General features: G+C 43.5%; 1 protein-coding gene across 7 annotated transcripts in view; it reads left to right on the forward strand.

Moving 5' to 3' along the window:
• The first annotated feature begins 332 nt into the window (after window positions 1-332).
• The window catches only part of DICER1 (dicer 1, ribonuclease III), a 93124-nt gene continuing 74793 nt past the window's right edge, over window positions 333-18663 (forward strand). For all 7 annotated transcript variants that reach the window (XR_012645904.1, XM_074996565.1, XM_074996564.1 and 4 more), the window contains exon 1: window positions 333-398. The gene's annotated coding sequence lies outside the window, so the exon portion shown is untranslated. The remainder of the gene's footprint in view (window positions 399-18663) is intronic.

Below are 18663 nucleotides of genomic sequence, written 5' to 3' on the forward strand. Positions count from 1 at the left end.
GCGTTTGATGTCTCCTGCCCCCTAATTGGACATCCTGTGAACCTTCGACCTCTCACCCCCATTTTTAGTCCAATCGCTTCACTCTTCTCATGAGCTGGGGAGGTGGAGAGTGGGAAATGGGATTCTCAGAGCGCGCGTACGCTGCCTGCGTTGGGGGGGGGGCAGCGGGGGGGGGGGCTCTCGTTGTGGGCGGAGGGCGCGAGGCGGTGCTCTATTTGCGTAGGGCCGGCCTCGCAGGGGAAAGGGAGGGCAGGAGGCTGTCCCAGGCCCAGGTGAATGGAGGAACCTGACAGCTGGGGGGAGTGAGGAGGCGGTGGCGGCGGGGAAACGGCGGCGGGAGCTGCACAATGAGACGCGGCCTGTAGCGGGAGAGCTCTGGGCTGGGTCCAGGCCGGCAGGTAGGCGGCGGTGGCGGCCCTGGCCGGTGGCTTCATGGCGGGCCCGGGCAGCTTCTGCAGGGTGAGCGGCCGCCGCCCTCTCTGGGCATGTGGGCGGATCAGCCCCTTCCCCAACCTCCCTTCTCTCCCGATGGCTGCAACGCCTGGTCCACCTGCCGGAGCCGCGCCGCGTCCATCACAGCCACGTCTGGCGCTGCCTACCCGGGCCCAGACAGCCGCTGGCCAGGGCGCAGGGTCGCCGGCGGGGCCTTACTCCTAGCTCTTCTCGCTGGCTTTGTCCTCTCGCGCCCTGGGCCAGCAGCACTTGGGGCCTGCTGAGGCTTGTGCGCCTGGCTCCCGCGCCCTGCCGAGCCAGCAGACCACAGGTCCCGGGAGCTGCCTCCCAGCGCTCCATAGGGACCACTCGGTAGAGGGGGGCGAGGGGCTCTTGTTGGGGTGTGAGTTGCGGGTGGGAGACGGGGGTAGTTTTAACTTCAGACACTACTCGAGAGTTGTAAGGGTTTTTGTTATCTCCGCCTTCCTTGGACACCTTTCCCAGCTGAAGAGAGCAGGCCCCCGCGGTAAAAAGTAACATTAAAAGGTCCTTCTCCAGCGATTCGTTAAAGTATTTAGCTATTGTAGTGCCACATGCTATAGGAAAGAGAGTCCTACAATAGAAAAGTAAAAAGGTGGCTCATGTATTGATGCAATCTGAAACAAACTTTGGCACGTCTCTGTGTATTGGTTTTCTTCCAAAAGTAGCAGGCCTTCTTTGGTAGAAGATATCTTTGTTGATTCGGGTTAACTTTTGACCTCTTAAAATTCACTTAGGAGTTTTTTTTAAGTTTATATTATCAATTTTTAACATCAAATACTTGTTTAAGCCCAGTGCTGATGCATTCCACTGGGGTGAGAGAGAGAGAGATCTTCCTTTCTCTCTCCCTTCCCCCCCCATCCCATGTGAGCAGATCTTCAATTATATCTTTAGTCATTTACTCAGTATATTTATTAGAATCATAAAATGTACTAATGCTACTCCTCTTTCTCCCGAACTGTTCTGTATTGTTTTTCTCCTTCAGACTGTGATTGTGATAATGCATATCTTTCATATTTGTGACGTGCTGTGTGCAGAAGCAGAGTTGCATACATATTTTTAGTAACTTGGGTCTTTTTTTTGATGGCTTGATATTGTCTTAAAATTGTTTCCTAAAAGAAGGTTCGTTCTTATGTTGTTGGGTAGGACATTAAAGGCTAACGTTAATTTATTTGGTAATATGCTCTCGTGGGTAAGACCTGAAAAGCTGAAGAAATGTGTCTTACCCACGAAAGCTTATTACTGAATAAATTTGTTAGTCTTTAAGGTGCTACAGGATTTCTTGTTTTTTGTGAAACTATTGGAGAACACAGGTAACCCTCAGAGACTATTCCTTATGTTATTGTGAGGGCTCCCCTCCCCCAGGATACTGGGCAGCTCTTGGGTCCTGCTGCTGCTGGTATGCATGTCTCAGAGTAGCCAATGCGTTTGCTGAGCAGCTTTGGGGTCCTTCTACCACCCCCATCAACTAGGAGCGAGGAGGAGGAGGAGGGCTCTAGCTACTTGTGGTGGCTGAGCTGCTACAGGGGAGACTCTGCCAGCAGCTGCTTAGGGGCTACTATCAGTTGTGGGAGGTCCAGCAGCACAGGCCTGTGCTGCCAACAGGCTGGTTTGCTGCAGGGCTCCCGTGCTACCAGAAGTGGCTGGTCAGCTGAGGGGGGCCCCCTGTGTCAGTGGTTGCTGGAAGTCTTGGATTCTCTGAGTTCGGTAATATTTTAACCTTAATAATGGTGCTCAAAATTATTAGATTGCACTAGTGCATGATTCCTCATTCACATATCCTGTGTGCTAGGAACAAGTCCGGTAATAGTGCATTTAAGGCATTGAGCCTGGAAGTCAAAAGTTTGATTCCATATTTTTCCTCGTGTATTTGCTTTTATTATTTAGTAAAGCCTTATATCTAGGGATGTAAAATCTTTTAAAATTAGTTAACTGGTTAAATATCAAGCTTAACTGATTAAACGGAGAGATGGCAGGGGCAGCTGGGCCATGGTGGCCTCTGCCCTCAGTGCTCCTGCAGTGGCCAAGGACCAGAACTGATGCAGTTGGGCTGGTGCAGCCCCTGTCTATGGTGCTCCTGGGCCAGGGCTGCAACAGACTGTAACTTGTGACCCTCATCTGTTTAGGGTGAGGCTTACTGGCTAACCATTTGAACTTTTGGAGCATAAGCATGTCTTTGCCCATGAAAGCTTATGCTCCAAAATATGTTAGTTTATAAGGTGCCACAGGACGACTTGTTCTTCTCGAAGATACAGACTAACACGGCCACCTCTGGTACATTTGAACTTTAACATCCTTATTTATATCCTGCTCAAGAAGTCTGTAAAATGTAATTCCTTCTCATTTTACAGATCGCTAAATTGAGGTTGCTTCAGCAGAATTAGTGGTAGATCAAGAGTCTTACCAGTTCACCCACACTGTCTTTCATTATGTGCTTATTAAATCCATGTTCCTGTCTCTCAGTAAATGCCATACTAAGCACTGGAGATAGTAAATCAGGACTGTTGTATGTTTTTTCTTAGTATAAGAACAGTGGGACACCTGTTGAGACTGAAAGATGGCAAATTTTAAATGATAAATGGAAATACTTTTTCACACAGTATACAATTACCCTGTAGCTCTAACTGCAAGATAATATTGAGAGTAAGAGCTGAAGAAGATTTTAAAAAAGATTGTCCAGCTATATGGATAAGTAGTTATTGTAAAATATGAAGAGTACAGGCAAGTTTTTGGAAGGGATGTAAATCATGAATAGTTTAATTTCCACTTGTTGGGAATAACTACCTATTGTCGGGTTGTTTTCTTGACTTTTGCTTTCTGTAGCTTCTTCTGAAGCACGTGTTACAAGTCACTGTCAGTGACAGAATACTAGAATAGATGGACTGGTAGTCTGATCCAATATGGTGGCACTCTTGTTTCACTTCTGGAGCAGGTGATAGATGGCCTCCAAAATTCTGCTGCTATCTAGCAATTAGTGCGTGACCTACTGATAATTTCTCCTATCTGCTAGTGCTTAGTTCATACAGAGCAGAGTTGTTCTATCTTTTTGGATTGGCACACCTTTTACGAAGTCAAAAACATTGACAATCCTCTAACATTTTTGACTATTTTGTAATAAGTGCATTAATTTTAACAAGACTCTTTGTCTTGTCAGTTTTCAGAGAATAAGGGTATGTGGCAGTGGAAAAATTAAATTTTCTCTGTTTTTAGATGACAATAAAATGGTCTAACTTTAACTCTTCTAGGGGTTGTGACAAACTAGATAAAAATGCTGGCATGGGTAGAGTTACTACTTCAGCTCAAATGATAGAGAGCTATGATGAGCATCTGAAGGGCTGGTATTCTTATGTTGCCGATGACCTGTGTGGGAGAGCCTTATAGTTGCCCATACTTTTAGTTTACTATTTAAAAGATGGTTGGTTAGTGAGGGGCTTTGTTGGGTGGCTTATGAAAGGCGGCTTTGGTTGATGTAAGCAATGCAGCGCGACACTCATCATCTGGAAACTAAAGTGTTCCTTTTTTCCAAATCATACTGACTCAGGTATGACTTTGGCCGATTCAGTAACTTCTCTTTGCTTTTGTTTCTTATGTAATATGGGAGTAATTTTTACCTCTCGTTATAGGGGTACAGAAGAGTTGTTAAAGATGTGACCATAACACATTCTCTTTTTTAAATGTGTAAGCTCTATTATGAACTTTTTGGAGCATGGGTTTGTTTTGGGACAACTGTAGCATTCACTTAAGGCTCAATATCTCGTAGTAGTTAGTAGGTATTTTAAAATGCGTAAGTTCAGAGATGTCAGGGTTTAGTGCAGTGTTGTCTGATATGCTCCCCGTTCACTGCACGTGGGGCTGTGGATTGTGGTAAATGTGGGGCACCTCTCAGGCTGCTACATGTATGCACCCCACCGTGTGACCACAGGAGTGGAGGTGTCTCCTCTGGTCCTGGCGGGCTTGGGCGGTGTTGCTCAGGGCTGGATCACTCTGGAGGTGTGGCTCCAGTCAGTCACAGGGGGCGGGGCAGAGACTGGTGGGAGGGGCATGTGACAGTTGGATCAATTGGTTTTGGACCCCACTGGCTTAGTGGGTAGGCTGCTTACCTGGTACTATCCCTTAGTCTGTCACTGCACTGCTATGTGACCTGGGGCAAGTTAGTTAGCATTGGTTAACCTGTTTTTCCTTCTTCCCTTTGCATGTCCTTTCCATTTATGTTGAGAGCTCTTTGAAGCAGGAGTTGTTTTACTATGTGATCTTTGAAAGTTGAAATTATGATTTACTGTTAATTCTGAGATCAATTCAACTCTCAAATCTGTATGGAGGTATTTCAAATAAGTGTATGCTTTGAATAGATCATTAGAGAGACTTGGTGGTAGTTGGGAAGCCATCAGAAGAAGCTCAGTATGGTGGAATTTGTTGCTGGAGAATGATTAAATGCGGTAGTTACCAGATATTTTCCTGGTGGGATTTTCTGGGAAAGAACTGGGACTGTTGACAGAATTTTGGTGGAGCAGATGCAGGATGTATTTAAGGAAGGTTACAGGCAATTTAGGCCTGCACTTTACCTTGAAGTAGTTAATGCAAAGGAATTGAAGACCAAAAAGATTTGCGGTTCATAAGTATTGGAACGACGTGATTAAGTTCCAAGAGAACAGTAGTTTTCTGTGGCTTACTTAACGTGGTTAGTACTTTACTTGCATCAGACCTGAGATGTGAAATCTGTGTCTTGGTTAATAATGAGTGCTGGGGCAACAATGAAGTCTGTTTAAGGCTGCATTTTACTTAGGCAGAATGGAAGGGGAGTTCAGGTAAGGAAAGTCATGGTTTCAGTAATATTGTTTAGAAGCCTGATTGCCCTTATCTCAGTGAATAAAGGCCTACAGTGTCTTACCAGATAGTGTTTAGTGTATGTTTTGGCTGGGATGAGGAGCAGGTGTTCTTTTTCTGGCAATGTTTCAAGCAATATGCCTGTAACTAATTTAAAAACGGAAGTTGATTGCCAAGAATATTTATAATTTCTAAAACCTTCCATCAGTCCATTCTCTTGCTGCTGCTTACCACCTCTGACTTAATTCTTCTTTCCTACTACACTCATGCTGCATCTCTGCAATGAGAAAAATTAGAATTTAAGACAGTTAGCTTGATGTTACCATGTGACTGTCTTCACTCTGGCTGTGGTTTGATGTTTGTATGAGAGCCTGAGAAACGTCTGTCTGTCTTTGCTATTAGTGCAGTGAGCGAGTCTATCCATCACAAAGAGCTGCGGTAGGGAGTTCATGGTTTTGTGTCTATACTTGGGTTTTTTTCTGTATTGCCTGGTGCCAGTCGCTGCCCCACGTGTCAGCAAGGCTGTTGTGGGGGTCGTGCTTGCATAAAAGGCTGAGAGAACTTCTCAGCTGTTTACATTTGTGCACCCCTTATCCTGTAGGAGCCATGCAGTCAGCGTCTTTCCCACGCTCAGCCATATCACGAGGGTAGCCCTCGACCCAATGAAAGCTCATGCCTGCTGTTTGGTGCTGCCTGGCATCATGGTCAGCACCAATGTCCTGGATTGCATATAGTTGGGGCTCCAAGAGTGGGAAAGAATTTTGTGGGGCAAGTGTCCCCTGGTAGCCAAGATATTCATGGGCTTGCTGCTGGTGGGGGCAGGGGGAATGTCCCCCTGGTGGTTAACGCATTTGAGGGCTTGATGCTGTCGGGTGGGGGAGGAGCATCTCCCCCAGTGGCTAAGATTTTCAGGGGTGGTAGAACATTTCAACTGGCTCTGCGGCTGCAGACTACAGCCCTTTTTTCCAAACCTTTCCTACCTTCTTCATGCTTTGACCCCGCCGAAAAACACAGGGAACAGTGGGTGAAGGGCCAGTTGAGATTCCAGTTTCTGTTATAAATTCAGTGTATGAGATTTCACTGCTGTCCCCCATTTTGGCAATGCCTGTGTAGGGAAGAGGAAAGTCAAATCTTTTTTCCTAGCCTTTTCTATCCTCTTTCTTCTAACATTGCACCCCTTCATGCAGGAAAGAGTGAGTGGAGGGCCAGTTGAGAATACAGACTGTCCCTGTGTTACTTTCAGGGATTAGGTGCAATCGAGGTAGTGGGGACATTCAGTGGATCACCAGTTGAGAACACAGACTATGCACAGAAGCTGTATAATGAACTGGGAAGACAAATACCATCCCTTCAGCAACTTTTTTTCCTAAAACTTTACTATCAACTCTTTCTTCATGCTTTTCATTGTCCCTGTGTTATTTTCAGGGATTGGATGAAATCATGGGAGGCGGAACAGTCAGTGGATGGCCAACTGTGAGAAGCCGTAGACTTGCTGATTTTTTATGAAATACTTGATAATTCAGTTTCAGAGGAAAGATTTCTGTTAACTTTGCCATCTTTGATGATGCCCTAATTTTCCTTCCTTCCTTCCTTCCGACTGGAAAAATGGACATTTGCTTAACAGAAGAGTGGGACGAGGACAATGAAATGTGAGAAGATATCAAATGCCAGTGAGCATACCCAGAATGCTACAGGGATAAGGGAACTGGGGGATATGTTCCCAGAGTGCACTACCGCAACAGTTGATGTTAGCCAATTGAGTCTAGCAGCAAAAAGTTGACTTTGTGAGAAGCATGTGGGGGCTGAGGATAGTTAAAGTCAAATTTATAAATTCTAGAGTTACAAAATTGATATAAATCAAATTTATCTCATAGCGTACATGGAGCCTCAGTCCTATTTCGCTTAATAGTCACAAAGGCTTACCTTTGGAACTCTGTTGACGTGGAAATAAGACCATTAATGCAAGACAGCAGGAAGGAAGATAAGACAGTATGTGTTTCTCAGGAACAGTCAAGTCTGTTATCCCAATCTCTATTTAAAATCCTCATTCATGCTAGAAACTTAATGTGCCCTGATACATAGAATGCCTTCTTTCCTGTAGTCAGATATTTCTGCATTAGTCTCTTTTGCCCCTCTTCCCCTTCTCTCACTTTCCATTTATATATGTACTGTGTTGTTTATTGAGAGATGCTTGATCAGGCTAGTTAGTTGGTACATTCATCTTGAACGTCCTTCATCACAAAAATTGTCCAGGTAAAGCCATGTTTTGGACCAAAGTAACAGTATTGTAAAGACTTCCTGTCTAATATGCCACCTGGGAAGAAGCAATTAGATTAAACAAATTTCTATGTTTGGCTATCTAATTAAAGATTTCAGCACATTCAAAAGCAAGGAGCTAGCAACTTTAAAAATCTAATAAGTTAAATTTGTAAAGGAGTTAAACTCCTGCAGTTTTTTGGTTACTCAAAGAGCCTGAAAACGAGTGGGAACAGAGCGGACTGGATAAAAATCATGGTGCTAGCGTGGCACATCTTGCATTAAGTCTTAAATTGCTAACACGGTTATTTTGTACTTGTTTCTCTAGTTTTCTAGTTGCTAATATAATTTTAGATTTTACATCTTTTGTGAAAAATTTCCACAGATCACAAGATTAAGATCTCATTAATATCCTGACCATGAGAACAGCACAAAATTGATAAGCAAGTAGCCTGCATTACATTTACCAGCATCACCATCTTCTAACACTCTGAATTTTCACATACAGGAAGCTGAACAGCTTCAGCCTGCAGGTACTCTTGTGCTAGCCTTTGTCATTTGAAACTAAACAGACTTGTGCTCCAAAGTAATTTTAGTTGTGTCTTGACAGTGTCAGCCTAGGGGCTGAAGTGTAGGGTTTGAAACCAAACTTAAGACTTCTGTATTCTAAAAGTTTGGCCTCTGTACAAAAATTCACTGGTTTTCTTAGTTTACTCAGTCTAAATAATTTTTAATATAGTAAGGTCTCAGAGTATGTGTGGGTTCTGTTCTGTGCAACCTTGTGTAACTCAGATTTCGTGTAAGTGGGGATCTGGCTTTTTCCACAACAGGAACACATGTTCTGCGGCTGGGGACACAGCAGAAAGGTAAGTCCTGGTCTGGGGGTGGCAGTTGGGGAGGGTTAAGCCTGGGGTGGAGTTGAGCACAGGTGGTGAGCTGGGCTGCAGTGGGGGCAGGGAGTTGAGCCGGAACCAGAGCTGTGCGTGCGTGGTGAGCTAGCAGGGGGTTGTACTGGAGCAGGGTGGGGCTGGTTGGCTGGGCAGGCAGCTTGTGAGCCAAGGGGTTGCACTGGAGCAGCTGGGGTGCAGAGGCAGGTGGGTGGCTTGTGAGCTGGCGGCGGGGTTGGAATGGACCCATGTGGGGCGGGAGGGAGAGGCGAGCGAGCGGCTTGTGAGCCAGGGGTTTCGCAACAGACCTGTGTGGGGGCAAACGAGTGGCTTGTGACCTGGGGGGTTGCACCAGAGCCACAGGGGGAGGGAGTCAGGCAGGTGGCTTGTGAGCTGGCAGGGGGGTTGCCCTGGAGCCATGTGGGGCAGGGGGATGAGCAGGTGGTTTTGAGCCAAGGGGGGGTTGCACTGGAGCCATGGGGGAGGGTGGCGGGGGGGTTGTACCAGAGCCGCACGGTGCGGCGGCTTGAATCGGAGTTGCTTGCGGGCAGTTTAAACTGGGCCAGGGGGTGAGCTAGAGCCATGCGAGAAAGGTGGTAAGCCAGAGCCATTCATGGTCGTGTGGGGTGAGCCGGAGCTGCATGCAGGTGGTGAGCGGCGCTGGCAGGGAGTTGCTCTGGGGCCATGCGGAGCTGAGGGAGGTCAAGCCAAGGTGGGGGAGTCACTTAAGCAGAACTGGAAATCATGGTACACGGTTTACAGTGGGAATTGGGGTCGGACACAAAGAGCGAGGTCGCGTACTCTGAGTTTGTGTATTGAGACCTTAACTGTAGTTAGTGCTACAGCAGTTTTGTTTTGCAGTGACGTATTTCATGCCACTAAAATTTTGAATAAAAATACAGGTTTAGTGCCTGATGCACATAGTTTGCAGCACACTTATTTTTAATCATGTGATTAATCCTCTTGAAGTCAATGGCATTAGTCATGTGAGTAAAACATCACTTGCTCAAGTTTTTGCAGGTCAGGGCCTTCATTTTCATTTGTTTTGTTTTTTGCTAGTAGCCATTTTGTAAAAACCCTTACAGAAGATCCCACTAGTAGCAGTATTTAATGTGTCCCTCCTTGGACCAGAATGCAGCATTTATAATTTAGTTCATCATTAAAAATAGTAGTTGAAATCACCTTGGTTTTAATTGAAGGCATTAGCCATTTTGTGTGTGTGTGTGTGTGTGTGTGTGTGTGTGTGTGTTGGGCTACGTCTACACGTGCCCCAAACTTCGAAATGGCCACGCAAATGGCCATTTCGAAGTTTACTAATGAAGCGCTGAAATGCATATTCAGCGCTTCATTAGCATGCGGGCGGCAGCGGCGCTTCGAAATTGACGAGCCTTGCCGCCGCACGGCGCGTCCAGACGGGGCTCCTTTTCGAAAGGACGCCACCTACTTCGAAGTCCCCTTATTCCCATGAGCTCATGGGAATAAGGGGACTTCGAAGTAGGCGGGGCCCTTTCGAAAAGGAGCCCCGTCTGGACGCGTCGCGTGGCAGCAAGGCGCATCAATTTCGAAGCGCCGCTGCCGCCCGCATGCTAATGAAGCACTGAATATGCATTTCAGCGCTTCATTAGTAAACTTCGAAATGGCCATTTGCGTGGCCATTTTGAAGTTTGGGGCACGTGTAGACACGGCCTGTGTGTGATAAACGATTTCTTCTCTCCTTGATTGCTTTAAGTTCCTATCTTCAGGACCAGCCCAGGATTTTGGAGAATGTCGCTAGTGACAGCAGCGAGTCTGTCCCACAAAAGTTCACCACCTAATAAATTATTTTTAGTCTTTAAAGTGCTACTTGACAGCTTCTTTGTTTTGGCAGAATGTCACTAAAATTCTTTGAGGGTTTTTCTACCCATCTTCTTGTCAAATTGAGTGTCTTTTGTATAAAGAAATTGAAGGGAGGGAATTTTGGATTACCACCAGCTAGCGATGTAAAATCCGATGTAATTGGCCGACTGGTGAAACAGTAAGTTTAACAGATTGAAGTGTGTATGTGTGGTGGGGTGGCCTTCCAGCCCAGCTCTGATGGAGTGGCCCCTTTGCCATACACAGGGACTGCTCTGGCTGGGGCTGGAGCACCTTGGTCTGTGGCACACCTAGCTGGAGCAGCCCTGCCTGAGATGCTGCTGTGGGTGAGGGGTGCTTCAATAATGTACCGCACAGTCTCCATATTGGTGCACATAACACAATTCATTCTGCCCATGGACTGTCTGTGGCACGTTTGGGGCTGAAGTGTTTAGCATGTGGGAGGGGACTCGGGGCTGGGAGAGTGATGGCTTCAGCTGCAGGTGCAAGCTTTGGTATGAAGCTGGGGATGAAGGTTCCAGGCTAGGGCCAAGGCACTTGCCACGTGGGAGTAAGCTCAGAGCAAGAGTTTAGATGGGAGTTAAGGTACAGAAGGGGGCTTGAGGCTGAGGCAGGGGACTGGGGTGCAGGTCACTTATGTGGGGTAGCTAATGTTCTGGTGTGGGGGACAACAAGTGGCACTATACACCACACTGTCCCGTGCTCACCTGCAGGCACTGTCCTTCACAGTTCACATTGACTGTTGTTCCTTTCTTAAACTGCACCTGATGCTGGGTCTGGTGGGCTGTGTGTTTCTTCCACTGCCGTAGTAGCTCTGATCCCTGAGTGGAGCTTATTAGGCAGCCATGCAGTTAAGAGGAAACCTCTATTGTGAGCAAATGGGCACTTAACTCCCGCTTGAAATTAATCATGTTTGAGTCCAAACTATTCACAGAAAAAATAAATATATGGGAAATTTTAAACAGTCGCAACAAGATGAGCTAGGTGGAGATAAATAAAAGTGAAAATCACAAATCCAGGTAATCTTTTAATGATTTACAGATGATAAAAGGGTCTCGTCCCTCTCCTCTCCCAATATTGCAGAAATATTAGTCTTTGTAGTAAAACTGGAAGATAACAGGTCATAAAAAATTCCCAAGCCTTAGTTTTAGGGGGCCTTAAATAGGACTTCACAATGCAGGTTGATTGCACCCTTTAATTCAGGAGAGACTACAGTCTTTATAATACATGAAAAAGAGGTAAATGGGTTACTAGCAAAAACATGGGTGAGACAGGAACCTTTTACCGGAATTCCCTTAAACTAGATTGAGTTACTTGCAGTGTTGTTAATTTGGACATCACGATTGGGATTAAAGCTTGCATAGTTTGTATGGATTGTGATTTCAGTTTGTGTTTTATTATAGGTAGAACGATTGTAGTCAGCTTTACTGACAATACTGGAGCTAGTTTTACAAGTAACCATTAGAGAGTTAACATTTGTAATATTTCACAATTCTCTTGAATGCTTTTTTGTGAAATTTTTATGATTGTGAACCCTGTAAAATGTAGGGCTTTCACATCTCTGAAAACATATGCAGCTGGACTGAAAATCTCCTCCATTTGTTGAAAATTCCTGACTCTTAATGCCATAGGATTAAATAGAAAAAAAATTTCTATGTTGCTAATCAACTTTGAATATTTAATTTTACAGTTAAAGCAGTTTCAACAGCAAGTACAGCTTAATTATAAAGAGAGAAGGAAAAAGTTGTATTTAAACACTTTTGATCTCATTTTATAATAGAGTAATTTATACACTTTTATCTTCAGCATATACTTTACAACATTAACTAAAAATAGTAGGCTCTATGACGAGAAAGGATCACCTTCATCTAGTCTGATTTCTTGCATGTTGAAGGTCACAGGACCTCATCCACCAATTTATTAATAGGCATCTAAACTTGAGATGAGTTACTAAAATCCTCAATTCTTAAGAGCTTCAAATTATATCAAATCCATCCTTTACTCTAATTTAGACCAGCAAATGACCCTTGTCCCATGCAGAGGAAGGCAAAAAAAAAATTCTCTCCTCCTGGTTTTCTGCCACTCTCTGTTCTGGGTGAAAATTCTTTCTCGACCCAAAATATGTCAGTCAGTTATCCAAGGGAGCTAGACCCACCAATCGGCTACCTGGGAAAGAGTCACTGTAGCCATGTTAGTCTGTATCTTCAAAACAAAAAAGCAGTCCTTTCGCTCTTGTAATCACTAAGCCTTCCCGATCTAGTGTCCCAACTGTCCACTGGAGATTCTTGATAGCAGTCGCAGGTGATCCATAGGCTATTGTAGGCAATCTCCTCATACCATCGGCTCTATAAAGTTATCATTCCCTGTTATGGAAGTAGTTAGGTTATTTGCCTTCAAAATCTACACACCTCTTGAATGGCTGTTCCAGAACTGCACTACTTTGTTTAGCAATAGAAACCTTTGTCTGCTTTCAAGCCTAAGCTTATTGTTGTCCAGGATATATCTATTTGTTCTTGTGGGCCTCAGCAGAAATAACTCCTCTTGCTCTTTGATTTTTATTCCTCTCATGTATTTATATACCACAGTCCTCAACATTCATTTTGTTAGGTGAGACAGCCCAAGCTCCTCAAGTCTCATCCTGTAAGGAGGTTTTTCCATTCCCCTGATCATCTTAGTACTCTTCTCTGCACTTATTCTACTTTTGAATTTGTATGTCTTAAACATGGGAAAGCAAAACTGCTGACCAATATTCTACGTGAGGTTTCACCAGTGCCTTGTATAATGGTAATAAAATTTTCCTATTTACGCTGGAAATACTTGACCTTATGCATCCGATTATTGCGTTAACTTTTTTTACAGCAGCATCACGTTGATTTCATAGTCATTCTCCTCTGTTGCTTCCAGCTGGTGTACCCTCAGTTCATAGCAAATACCCTTGTGAGCTCTCAAGCATATGATATGCATCCTAGAATACTCAAGGAGCTGACTGAGAAGGTACACGAGACATTAGCTATTGACTTTGAAAAGTCATGGAAGATGCGAGAGATAACACAATACTGGAAAAGAGCAAATAAACTCTTCATCTATAAAAAAGAAATAACAACCCAAGGAATTGCAGACCAATCCGTTTAATGTTCATACCAGGGAAGATAATGGAGCAAATAACTAAAAAATCCATTTGCAAATCAGATGTTAAAATGGTTAATCAGCAGAGGCTAAAGCAGCGCACTGTGGGCAGGGGGGCTGCTCCATCTCTTGAAACCTGTTGTCCAGCCCAGCAGTTCAAGCCCAGCCAGAGCAGTTCCTGATTGCAGTGGCATGGGGAGTACCACAGGCAAGGGGTGCTCTAGCCTGGGGTGGACTGGAGAAGCCCCCTCACTTGGCCCACTGCCTCCCATTTTAACGTCTAACTAGCAATCTAATTAAACATTATTTTACATCCCTACTGAAAAATATCTAGAAGATAAGGTGATAAATGTCAGCACAGACTTGTAATGAACAAATCATTGCGAACCAACCTGATAGCTTTCTTTGACAGGGTAACAAGACTTGTGGACTGGGGGGAAGTGGCAGATGTGGTATATCTGCGCTTTAGTAAGGCATTTCATATGGTCTTGCATGGCCTTCTCATTAACAACTAGGAAAATACAATCTTGATGGAGCTAATATAAAGTGGGTGCGTAAGGGGTTGGGTAACTGTTCCCAGAGATTATAATCAGTGCATGGGGATGAGGTTTGGGATTGGCTCTAGTTAATATGGAGACATGGGAGTTGGGTCTGAAATGGGAGGGAACAGGAACTATAATAGAAGAGAAATAGGAGGGACTAGGCAGAACTGGGAGGCAAAATCAAATTAATATCTTAGATACTTATATACAAATTCAACAATTATGGGTAATAAGCAGGAAGAACTTGAAATCCTAATGAAATCGTCCAAAGCACGGGACTTGGTGGTGATGGGGAACCTTGGCTATCCAGACATATGTTGGGAACTCACACAGTGGGGCACAGACTAATAAGTTCTTGGACTTCATTGAAGACAACCTTTTATTTCAGAAGCTTGAGAAGGCTACTGGAGGGAAGCTGTTATAGATTTGATTTTAAGAAATAGGGAGGAATGGTTGAGAATTTGAAAGTGGAAGGCAGCTCAGGAGAAAGTTACCATGAAATCATAAAGCTTGTGATTCTGAGGAATGGTGGTAGGGAGAACAGCAAAACAGAGACAGTGGGTTTCGGGAAGATAGTTTGGTAAACTTGGAGAGCTGGTAGGTAAGGTCCCAGGAGAAGCAAAATAGTGGAAAAACAACTGAAGAGAGTTGGCAGTATTTCAAAGTAACATTATTAAGGCCCCAGATGCAATCTATTCCACTGCATAGGAAACATAGAAAGTATGGCAAAAGCTCTGCCATGGCTTAACCAGGAAATCTTTCATGATCTCAAAATCAAAAAGGAGTCATAAAAAGTGGAAACTCGGACAGATTACAAAGGATGAGGATAAGCAGGCAATGCAGGGACAAGTTTAGAAATGCAAAGGCACAAAATAAGTTCAAATGGCCTAGAGACAAAGGGTAACAAGAAAATATTCTATAAGCAAGATGAACACCAAGGATGTGGTAGGTCCACTGTTTGTCAAGGAGGGAGAAACCATATCAGGAAACTTGGAAATGACAGAAATGGTTAATGGCTTCTTTGTTTTGGACATCACCAAGAAGTCTGATGATGAAGAAATGCCTAACATAGTGAATGCTAGTTTGAAGAGGGTAGGCTTAGAAGATAAAATAAAAGAATGAACAAGTTAAAAATTACTTAGAGAAGTTAGATGTCTTCAAGTCACCACAGCCTGATGAAATACATCCCAGACTATTCAGGGAGCTAGTAGCGGAGGTGTTTGAGCCTTTAACTAGCATCTTTGAAAAGTTATGGAAGTTGGGATTCATTCCAGAAGAGTGGAAAAAGGCAAATATAGTGCCCATCTGTAAAAAGGGAAATAAAAACAACCCAGGAAATTACAGACCAGTCCATTTTAACTTCTGTACCAGGAAAGATAATACAGCAAGTAATTAAGGAATTCATCTGGAAGAAAATAAGGTGATGGGTAACAGCCAGCATGGATTTGTAAAGAACAAACCATGCCAAGCCAACCTGATAGCTTTCTTTGGTATGATAACAAGCCTTGTGGGTAAGGGAGAAGCGGTGGGATGTGGTATACCTAGACTTCAACAAGGCATTTGATATGGTCTCACATGATCTTCTTAACCATAAACTGGGCAAATGCAACTTAGATGGGGCCTACTATAAGGTGGTTGGGTAACTGGTTGAATAACCCTTCTCAGAGAATACTTATTAACTTCTCACAATCATGTTGGAAGGGTATAACAAGTGTGGGGTTCTGTAGCAGTCAGTTTTGGGACCAGTTCTGTTCAATATCTTTATCTATAATTTAGATATTGGCATAGAGTACGCTTATTGAGCTTGCAGATGATACCAAGCTTGGAGGGTTTGCAACGACTTTGGAAGATCAGGTCGTAATTCCTAATTCCAAATGGTCTGAACAAACTGGAGAAGTGGTGTGAGGTAAATAGGATTATACTTAATAAGGACAAATGCAAAGTACTCCAGTTAGGAAGGAACACTCAGTTTCACACATACAGAACGGGAAGCGATTGTCTAGAAAGCAGTACTGCAGAAGGGGATCTGGGGATGGTAGTGGACCACAAGCCGAAGGAGTCAACAGTGTGGTGTTGCCAAAAAAAAAAAAAAAAAAGCAAACATGATTCTGGGATGCATTAACAGGAGCATTGTAGGCAAGATAAGAGAAGTCATTGTTCCTCTACTCCACTGTTTGTGCCTCAGCTGGAGTATTGTATCCAGTTTTAGGCACTGCATTTCAAGAAAGATTTGGAGAAGGTCCAGAGAAGAGCAACAAGAATGATTAAGGGTCTAGAGGACATGAGCTGTTAGGGAAGACTGAAATAATTGGGTTTATTCAGTTTAAAAAAAAAAAAAAGACTGGGAAGGGAACATGATGGTGCTTTTCAAATACCTAAAAGAGGTTTACAGGGAGGTGGGAGAAAAATTGTTCTCCTTGGCCTCTGACAATGGGACAAGAGGCAATGAGCTTAAATTGCAGCTAGGGAGGGTTAGGTTGGTCATTAGGAAGAACTTCCTTATTGCCATGATGGTTAAACACTGGAATAAATTGCCTAGGGAGGTTAAGGAGTTGCCATAATTGTAGACTTCTAGGACCAGGTTAGATAAACATGTTTTGGGGTGGTACGTATGATGCTTGGTCCTGCGATAAGTGGAGGGGATTGGATTTGATAAACTCTCAAGTTGTCTTCCGGGTCTATGATTCTGCCGTCTGCTTTATTGCACAGTACCGTGACTGTGAGGCTATACTCCACAATTGGAAGATCATAACACCGTGAGCTTTCTGATTGACAAGTTTGCTGAACGTGCCCGTCCACCTGTTTGGAAAGCAGCTGAATTGAAGATCTAGATCTTGCATAATGGCTAAATTGAAAACTTGAAAAGAAAAAGGACTGATAGGGGTTCATGTCGCTGTTCTCTATTTTTCCCATCCATGTGTGGAATGAATTTTGATGCATGCACAAATATGGAGGTGACGTGTGACAGGGCTGGAGACAAAGTTGTGTGTGTGGGAGGAGACCCAGAGCTGGAGTGTGGAGAAGTGAGGGCAGTCTCGGTTGCAAGCTCTAGGGTGGGTTTGGGGTACAACCTTCTTGAGGCTGCCGCTAGAAGAGAGAACTCTCTGCAGCACCAGTTGAGCTTTGGGGAAAGACTCTTGCCCCGATGCAGCAGTTCCAGGGCTGTGGTGGGGTGGAGAAGCATCTTGCCTGACTGCCCTCACCTGTGATATTTTCCAGGCCCATCTGTGGCCATGTCTCTTGAGTGCAGTGTGCTCATCTGCTCAGCTCTGGTAATTAAGTGCGCTGCCCTTGCAGGTCTGCTGCAAAAGTGAACATAGAGGTAATGTAGATTCATGAGTATTGTTCTCTGTGATAATTTAAGAATCTATCCACTTTCTGTTTACAGGATCTGGGGGAAATAGTAAAATCTTCTAACACAGATCTTTGTGTGAAAACTGCTGCCAAATTTTGTCAGTCTTTAAAATCAGTTAGGTACATAAGGAAACTTTAGTGTCAGTTTTTATTTGGTGTGCAGTGGAATAATGGTGAACAGCACTTCATGGAACTTCAGCATGGAATTTCTTGAATACTTTGAGATAGGTTTTGGAATGAATAATATAATAGTAGGTTGGAGAAAATGGGTAGATTTGATCATTAACATCAACTTAGTTACCCCGTGCAAAGACCATTAACTTGACTGAAGTATTTGCATTCAGCCTTTAAATTATTTCCAGGCGAATAATGCAGTTCTTGGCGTAAAAAAACAAATGGGTAGGCAAAAGACTGCTGTCCGGTTAGTTCCTTTCTGACAGATTATTATCTTTGAGTGTGTGTTTGTGTGTGTGATTTATAAAACCAGTGAATTCTGGTTTTCTTTTTTTCCCCTTTGACAAGGATAAATGCTGCTCCATAATAAATGTTGCTGATCAGCAGCATTTTCTCTGTCAGCAAATAAAAGGTGAATTTGATTAAAGCAAATTCAATAATTTTAGTTGTTTATGATGTTTGTTTTTAATGTGTTTTAATTGCTTACATCTTCCAAGGCATTTTGTTTTTAAATGTTTGCTCTTGAACTTGGAAGGATACTTGGGGCCTGAAGTGAGTTCTGCTGTTGATTTCAATGGCAGAAGGATTGGATCCTTGGTTATTAAAAATCTTTATTGTAGAGTTAATATCATACAGCCAGGGTAGTTGCTGACAGAATTTTAGCCCTACTCTTATGAATAGGTAGTTTGGTGTACATTATGTATGTTTTTAACGCTAGTAATTTCATCTAGTCATGAAACACTTTTTTTATTACTGAAACAGTGTCATGTCTTTTGCGTTACATTTTGTTTTCTAAAGAATAATTTATATTTAAGTATTGCTTATTTTTTTAAAAAACAGTATTTGCTGTTTGATGTGACTATTGGCTGCCAATCAGCCTGAGTTGTCAGACTGCTTTTACTCCTTCTGAATGCTGTCTTTGGTGTTGGATGGGAAGAATGGTGGAGTGGTTTTTCTTTCTTTTTTTTTCCAATTCTGCATGAAGTTGGTGTCAATATTAGAAATGGTTTGACCGACATAGCAATTAGTCAAAATGCTTGTAAGTTTCTGGCCAAGGATTCCAGAGTTTGGAAACAATATTTCAGTGCTCAATTTGAGACATCTCAAAGGGGCCTGATTTTTTGGAGTTTTGAAAATTAGTCTTCTGGCACCCCAAATCAATAGTCACTTTTTGA

Source organism: Carettochelys insculpta, chromosome 6 (genome assembly GCF_033958435.1).
Source record: "Carettochelys insculpta isolate YL-2023 chromosome 6, ASM3395843v1, whole genome shotgun sequence".
Lineage (NCBI taxonomy): Eukaryota > Metazoa > Chordata > Testudines > Carettochelyidae > Carettochelys > Carettochelys insculpta.